Source organism: Malaya genurostris, chromosome 2, assembly GCF_030247185.1.
Source record: "Malaya genurostris strain Urasoe2022 chromosome 2, Malgen_1.1, whole genome shotgun sequence".
NCBI classification, from domain to species: domain Eukaryota; kingdom Metazoa; phylum Arthropoda; class Insecta; order Diptera; family Culicidae; genus Malaya; species Malaya genurostris.
The window spans coordinates 284,971,948-284,979,730 of record NC_080571.1 but is presented as its reverse complement, the minus strand read 5'-3'; positions in this window follow the sequence as shown (position 1 = coordinate 284,979,730).

Below are 7,783 nucleotides of genomic sequence, written 5' to 3'. Positions count from 1 at the left end.
AGTCCTAGCTGCTGATAAAAATTGTTCTTCGCTGCTTTCACAGCTGTGTGCTCTTCACTGATGTTTAGCAAATTCACTAACAGAGACACCACATGCGAGATTTTGCTGTAGGATTCTTCTACAGTGTTCACTTGGTGAATAGCGAAGAGGTCGCGTGTCAAAGACACCTCATCCCGTCGGTCGCTATAATGTGTGATTAAATTTTGCTTTATGTCGGTCCAATTCAAATTTGTACCGTACAATTCTAGAATATTGTCTGCTTCTCCCACTATTTTGGTTCGAATTGCTTGAATCCAAACTTGGTGGCAATCTGTTCCAACAGCTCTATTGATAGTTGGCATTAAACTATCAATGGCTCTAATAAAAGAATGCAATTTTATTGGGTTTCCATCGAAACTGGGAAGGTCTCGAATGATCTGGGGAGTCTGGAGAGATTTTAAAATACTCTCGGGATCTCCTGCAGCTCGAGGTAGCATATTTGTTCTAGCCTCGGCAGCTGCTACTTGAGCCGCTTGGGCAGCTTCTGACGCACCTAGAAGCTCCATTCTTAATTGTTGAATTTCGTCCTCCTGTGAGGCGATCTGTTGATTGAGAGCAGCGATGTGCTGTTCCATTTTCACTGATTTGTTTAACTAAAATTAATTTCACTTCACTACAATGTCAATAGCTCACTTTTAGGCAATAGCTAAGAAATGTTAAATGCGTTAAACTTATGTGATAATAGTTAATTAAAAGATTAAAATTACTTACGGTTAGGTTGCGATATTCTCTCGCTGTTAACTAGATGATGGGTCCGGTGCAGCTTCTTCTGGATCTCTTCACTAATCACCGATGTACATTCGGGGATGGCTCTTCGTGCCGAAAGAAATCACTTGAAAAAAAAAACCGCACTACAATCCGAACGACTGCGCCATTTAAAATATCTACCCTCGCAAAGGGGTTTTTAAAAAGAGAGAACACTTTTCACTTCTAAGGTTAAACTGAAACTAAACTTTATTTTTGTTCTAACTTTACTCTAAGCCTAACCTAGCTAGCTGCCGATCGTGAGAACCCTGTCGATTTACTATTCCCTAGCGCCGGTAACGCGATACAAGATTTGTTTACCGTGTACGTGACTGATGCTGGGGCGACGATTGTTGTTGATGCTGCGGTCTTCATTCCGTGGGAATCTCGATCGTCTGCTATTGGTGACGTTCTTGGGAAACGCTGGCTGTTAACTTATATATATATATATATATATATATATATATATATATATATATATATATATATATATATATATATATATATATATATATATATATATATATATATATATATATATATATATATATATATATATCTATTTGGCGCTTCTTGCACATCTCGTCTCTGACGTCCGTTTTCAATTGGTTGAACCGCGAATCTAAATACTTCTGATACCAATCGCGGCATTCAGGAAATCGATGCGCAATCAGCCGAGCCGTCATCTCCAAAAGTTTACATGCGGAACAGTTTGTCAAAACATTCGATGCGATTCATCGGAATATATTTGTTAATGACCGTGAAAATTCAATACACCATGCGACAAGCGTCCGACTTACGTGCCGGATAAATAAATTAAAATCCAATCCAGTGTAGAGACTGATGAAAAAAAAATCTAAAAATCTTTCGCCGGAAATATGTTTAACTACTCTACTTTTTTTTACTTTGGCTTAAACTCAAGCAACAGCTGGAAAATGTTTTATTTGCAGTCAGAGAGGCCCATCTGTGTGCCAAATTAGTTTGGATGGTTTATTCATAAAAATGAATAATGTTGTTTATAGCAACGTCATTTTCTGTTAATCATTCATTCACGCCCGCAAGGCGTAGACAACCGTGAAATGAAATTCTACATTCGCTAGTGGTGATGATTGTTAACATGGAAAATTTCGACATCCTGTTGAAGTAATGCCTTTCGCTGATTGGTCGTTTGTCACCGGAGAGCAAAAAAAAGACAGATTGATGTGATTTGTCTCGGAAAATAAACAAAAACGATAGCAGGTTCCCGAAGAAGATAGAAGACAGCGGACAGAAAACAGCGGACAGAAGACAGAAGACAGAAGACAGAAGACAGAAGACAGAAGACAGAAGACAGAAGACAGAAGACAGAAGACAGAAGACAGAAGACAGAAGACAGAAGACAGAAGACAGAAGACAGAAGACAGAAGACAGAAGACAGAAGACAGAAGACAGAAGACAGAAGACAGAAGACAGAAGACAGAAGACAGAAGACAGAAGACAGAAGACAGAAGACAGAAGACAGAAGACAGAAGACAGAAGACAGAAGACAGAAGACAGAAGACAGAAGACAGAAGACAGAAGACAGAAGACAGAAGACAGAAGACAGAAGACAGAAGACAGAAGACAGAAGACAGAAGACAGAAGACAGAAGACAGAAGACAGAAGACAGAAGACAGAAGACAGAAGACAGAAGACAGAAGACAGAAGACAGAAGACAGAAGATAGAAGACAGAAGATAGAAGACAGAAGACAGAAGACAGAACCTAAACAAACCGGCATCATAGAATTACTAAGTAGGAAAACATCGTATAGTTCTTTGGGAATATATATTAATAGTTCAAAAAAGAAACTATTTATAGAATTAACAAACTGGACCTGATTTCTGGAGCCAAACAGGCTCCAAATTTGTGAAGTTCGTTGCCTATCCCGGGGTTTCACGCACTTTACCCAAAATTGGGAGAGAACGGGGAAGAAAACGGAAATTCCAAAAACATACGATTCTAGATAATTAGTTTTTCTATCGGTTCGTAGATAAATTGTGCCTGATAAACGTTTTTATCGAAAGATTTCGTGCGAGTTGTAAAAATAAATGAGTTTTTTTTCTTATTCTTTCGCACACTCACAATGTCATCACAAAAGAAAACAAAATGTTTAAAAAAAATTGGAAGAAATCTTGCGAAAGAAATGCTTTCTAACTGATATTTTTCGCCAGATGCAGAGTAAAATCATTTATTTAAAATCGTATGTTTTTGATTTTTTTGTGAATCGGAGTAGTATTGGAGAAATTTGCAATTTGAGGGTGAAATTTTGGCGACAAAGCAAGAGAAAGCATTGAATTGTCTCGCTTCGGCCTGACCACAGCGAAGCGCTAGCTTAATTTAGCTCTAGAACTGATTTCTCAATTTGAATTCCGAAACTGAATTTAGCTCCGAAATTTAGTTCCAGCATGCAGACTCTGAATTCTGGAATTAAAATCTGAAACAGAATTTTGAAACTAACTTTTAAACTTGAAATTAAGTACAGAAATCAGATGGGACAAATTAGATTCGGAATTCAGTTTTAGAGTTCTTTTACATAAATCAATCCAAAATTCAGCACCCGAACCCAGAATCCCAGAAACGAGAGCACGCGTTGGAGGTTTTGTACCACGTAAAAGGTCTTCTCTCATTGCTGGCGACGCCCGACGTCCGAAGTCCAAATGAGTTCACGCTTTATACCTGGTTAGTTCCTACTGATGTTGGTGGAAGAGCCTCACCCCGAGATCCAGTTCCGTCAAAAACACTGGAAGAAATGAACGATTTTCTATCAAAGTTTACGTTTTATGTTATACTCGTCCAGTAGAACATCGGAAATGGGGTCTGACTATCTCAAAACCATCGTCCAGGTGCGAAGAAGGCCAGCAAGCGTGATAAGTTTTCCTCGTTATTTCCTAAAGTTTTAGAAAACTTTGTTTTGAGGTATTTATGGTAATCTCACACTGTTGAAAATTTAATCACATATTCCTGATCAAATTTCCGATAACTTGTAGAAAAAATTATGTTGTTGGGTTCAGTTTTCCTCATCCTAGTACTTGGTAAATTTTGAAAAGGCGCCTATATTAAAGTAAGTAGTATAATCAACCAAAATTATCACATATTTTCTAAACCGATTTGATGAAAAGAAACGAAAATTTTGCAGATTTTCTTAATAATTTTGTAAACATCATTTGAAAAAGAAATAACAAAACGGCGTTCCATAGAGAACTCAAAAACAAACAATAAAACAGATTTACACTGCAGCAGCCTCTACACGCTCATGAAATACTACTCTCAAGTGAGTAATTCGGAGTCACTTTTGCTTATTTAGTTTAAATGTCAAAAAATGAGTACTATTGCTTTAGAAGAATGAGTAACTTCTACTCAGTTTCTAAATTGATAACAAGTTTTACTCACAGTGCTTTGAAAACGTTGTGCGAAAAATTACCGTACACTGATTTTTACATATCTATTGAAAGGAAATTTGAAGGAAAATGGAGCAGGTTGAAGCAGCGGTAGATGAAGAAGTCTATCGAAAAATAAAAGTTAATATTGTTATATCTCCTAAAAAGAACAATTTGCGCAGCTGTTTTCATGATTGAAGGTTTTCGCTGCCATATTTGTGCAACCTTCCTCCCGGGATACGTGAGGGGGTTAAAAGCTCATATTCAACAAAGATGTTTTTCCTTTATTTTGACATGTTTCTATAATTACTTTCTATGGAAAAACTACAGAATGTAAAAAAGATAACTTTTGTAAAATTTATTTTTTTAAGTTGCATTGTTAACACGCCGTTTTTTAAAGCAAAGAATTTCTTAGATACTTCGAATGATATTGAGTAATATTAACTCACTCGAGCTAATTTTCCTATTAAGTAAATGTTACTCAGAAAAATACCGTCTTTACTTGAAAGTGAGTAAATGTAACTTTACTCACTATAGAGTAGTTCCACTTTTAACGAAAGTGAGTAAAATTGTACTAACTTTAGTGTAACATTGAACGAGCGTGTAATAAAGAATAAAAACTCCATGAAAATTGAAGATTAGGCAGCCCATAGTAACTTTTTTAATCAATGCTCGAAATTAAGAAACGAAAAACCCCGTTTACAGAAGAAGCTCGCCTTAAGTTACATAACTCGTTCAATGTTACTCTAAAGTGAGTACATTTTCACTCACTTTCGCCAAAAGTGGAACTACTATATAGTGAGTAAAGTTAGATTTACTCGTTTTCGATTAAATACGGAATTTGTCAAATTCTAAGTAACATTTACTCAGTGCTAGAAAAGAAAATTTAAAATTATTTAATTATTTACAATCAATCAACAAGCACAATATGGTCCTAATGATAATTCCAAATAATATTTAAACATGAACACACATATTTACAATTTTCGTCGCACGACTTCAAACTTACCTTTGACGGAACAGCCCGATCTGACACTTAAAGTTTTATCGCACAACGCTTTCAAAGCTTTGTTGTCAATTTAGTAAACAGAGAACATTTAGAAACAGAGTAGAAGTTTCTCAGTTTTCCAAATCAATATTTCTCACTTTTTGATATTTGAACTAAATAAGTTGAACAAGCGTAATCAAAAGGTTCCTGAATTTGTTAAGCAGTGTGCCTTTAAATAAGGAGTGTATCGATAATTAGTTAGCAACATTCAAACAGTTATTACTCTGAAATGGCTTAATTTTTTGCAGCGTGTTTTGCGGTGACATGTTTGTTTACATGTCAATAACAGCTGCGCAATCGATTGGTTTCGGTACAGTTTATCGTTTCAATGATAAGTCGAATTGATTCGGAAACGCGAAAGAAAATTCTGTACACTTGGTGCTCAGAAAGTGGTGTCGCGTACAACGAAATTGCAAAACGGGTGAAAGTGCACAACACCAGTGTCAAAAATATTATCGAGAAGTCCCTTTCCATGAAGGATTTGCCCCGATCCGGTAGGAAAACGGGTCCCAGCCAGCCCGGCCGGAACTTAAAAGTGGTTGAGTACATCAGGAAAAACCCATCGGCGTCGACGCGGGATTTTGCCAAGAAGTTCAACACCAGCATTGGGATGATTCAACGGATCCAAGTTCGGAACTCCCTGAAAACGTACAAGAAAAAGAAGGTGCCGAAAAAGTCCCTGGTTCAGCAAGTTCAGGCCAAAACAAGAGCGCGAAAACTGTATAACCGGATTCTACAGAATAAAGACGGATGCATCCTGATCGACGACGAAACCTACGCCAAGGAAGACTCTCGAGCGCTGCCCGGACCGCAATATTATACGAAATCGGTGTACCAGAACCTGGACGACGCTGACACCACGGTGGCGATGGAAAAGTTTTGGCAGAAGGTGTTGGTCTCGCAAGCAATTTGTACCTGTGGTTTACGGTCGTCGATTTTCTTCACGAAGGGCAAAATTAACGTCAAGGTGTACGAGTGAGAATGTTTGAAGAAGAGAATGCTGCCACTGTACAGAAAGCATAAGGCTCCTCCTCTCTTCTGGTCGGCTTTGGCTTCAGCCCACTACGCCAACTCCGTTCTACACTGCCCATACTTGCATATCAGTCCCATATGGAAAATCGGCATGTCGAGAAAAAGACGATCAAAATTTTGTTTCCGAATTTTTTGATTTATTGTGCTACTTAATGCTAAATCATTGTATTATTAAATGAAAAATCGGTAATACACCTTTGCTATTCGAATATTGTAACAAATGAAATTTGCACTGAATGGGACTGATATGCTTTGCATATAGGACAGACATGAGTTGATATTTTTTTCCATTTTACAGAACAAACCCCAAACTTTTATTGCAATTTCTGAGAGTATATTGAGGATAGATTTCATTCCTGAAACTAACTCAAAATTGGCAAAAATCGATATGGGACTGATATGCGAGTATGGGCAGTACAGTGGTTGTCAAAAATTAATGTACAATTCGTGGAAAAGGACATCAACCCACCGAACTGTCCGGATCTTCGACCGATTGAAAGGTATTGGGCAATTGCTAAGCGGCACTTTCGGAAGGAAGGTACAGTGTCCCAAAACATGCAGGAGTTAAAAAAAACTGAACAGCTGCCACCAGGAAGGTCACAAAAATATCTGTGCAGAATTTAATGAACAAAGTCAAGTCCAAAGTGCGAGCGTTTCACAGAAACTAGGACTTTCTTCAATATAATCAGTGGAATGCATAAAAATGTAATTTTTCTACAATATATAAAAATAAAAGGTTCCTGAATAATGTTTGGATCCGACTTCTGGTTCCGGCACTACAGGATGATATATGAAACGAAATGAAAATTGTGTAACTCATTTTTCTCGTAGATGGGTAAACCGATCTAAAATTCAAATAAAATCTAAGAATCATCTAAGATCCTATGAAACATCTCTAATCGTAATCAATCAAGTAAAAATATGAAAAATACTTCCTTTTTATTTCAGTGTTTTGTCCGTAATGTGATGGAAAATAGAGAAATTTAAGGGAAATATTCTTCGAGTTTTCGCTTCATGAAGCATTTCCTAAGACGTGGACGTCATCTATCAGTAATGTATGCAAATCGATTATATTTCATCTGAAACAATCAAATCATCCAAATTTGGATTTCGAGCGGTTAGTGGAATGAAACTAAACCGTCTTGAAAAGACTGATAGGTTCCTGTGGATTTCACTATAAAAAACTATTTCGTTATGATACTAACGTAATAGTGAATGACCAGATACCGGTATTTCTAAACGCATTTTGTGTTCTTCATCAGTGTCAGACTGACTTATAAAGGAACTATCATTCTTTGTTAAGACGGTTTAATCAAATCATTTTGCTCATTTTTCTTAGTTGTCCGTACGATGGGTGGTTCTCCTAGCAGCTGTTGCAATTCGTGATTCATACCACGTTTCCACGTTCCGTCTTCCATATGCACTCCGCCATAGATGGTCCTCAGTACCTTTCTTTCGAAAACACTGAGGGCGCGTTGGTCCTCTGCCAACATAGTCCAGGTCTCGTGGCCATAGAGAACAAC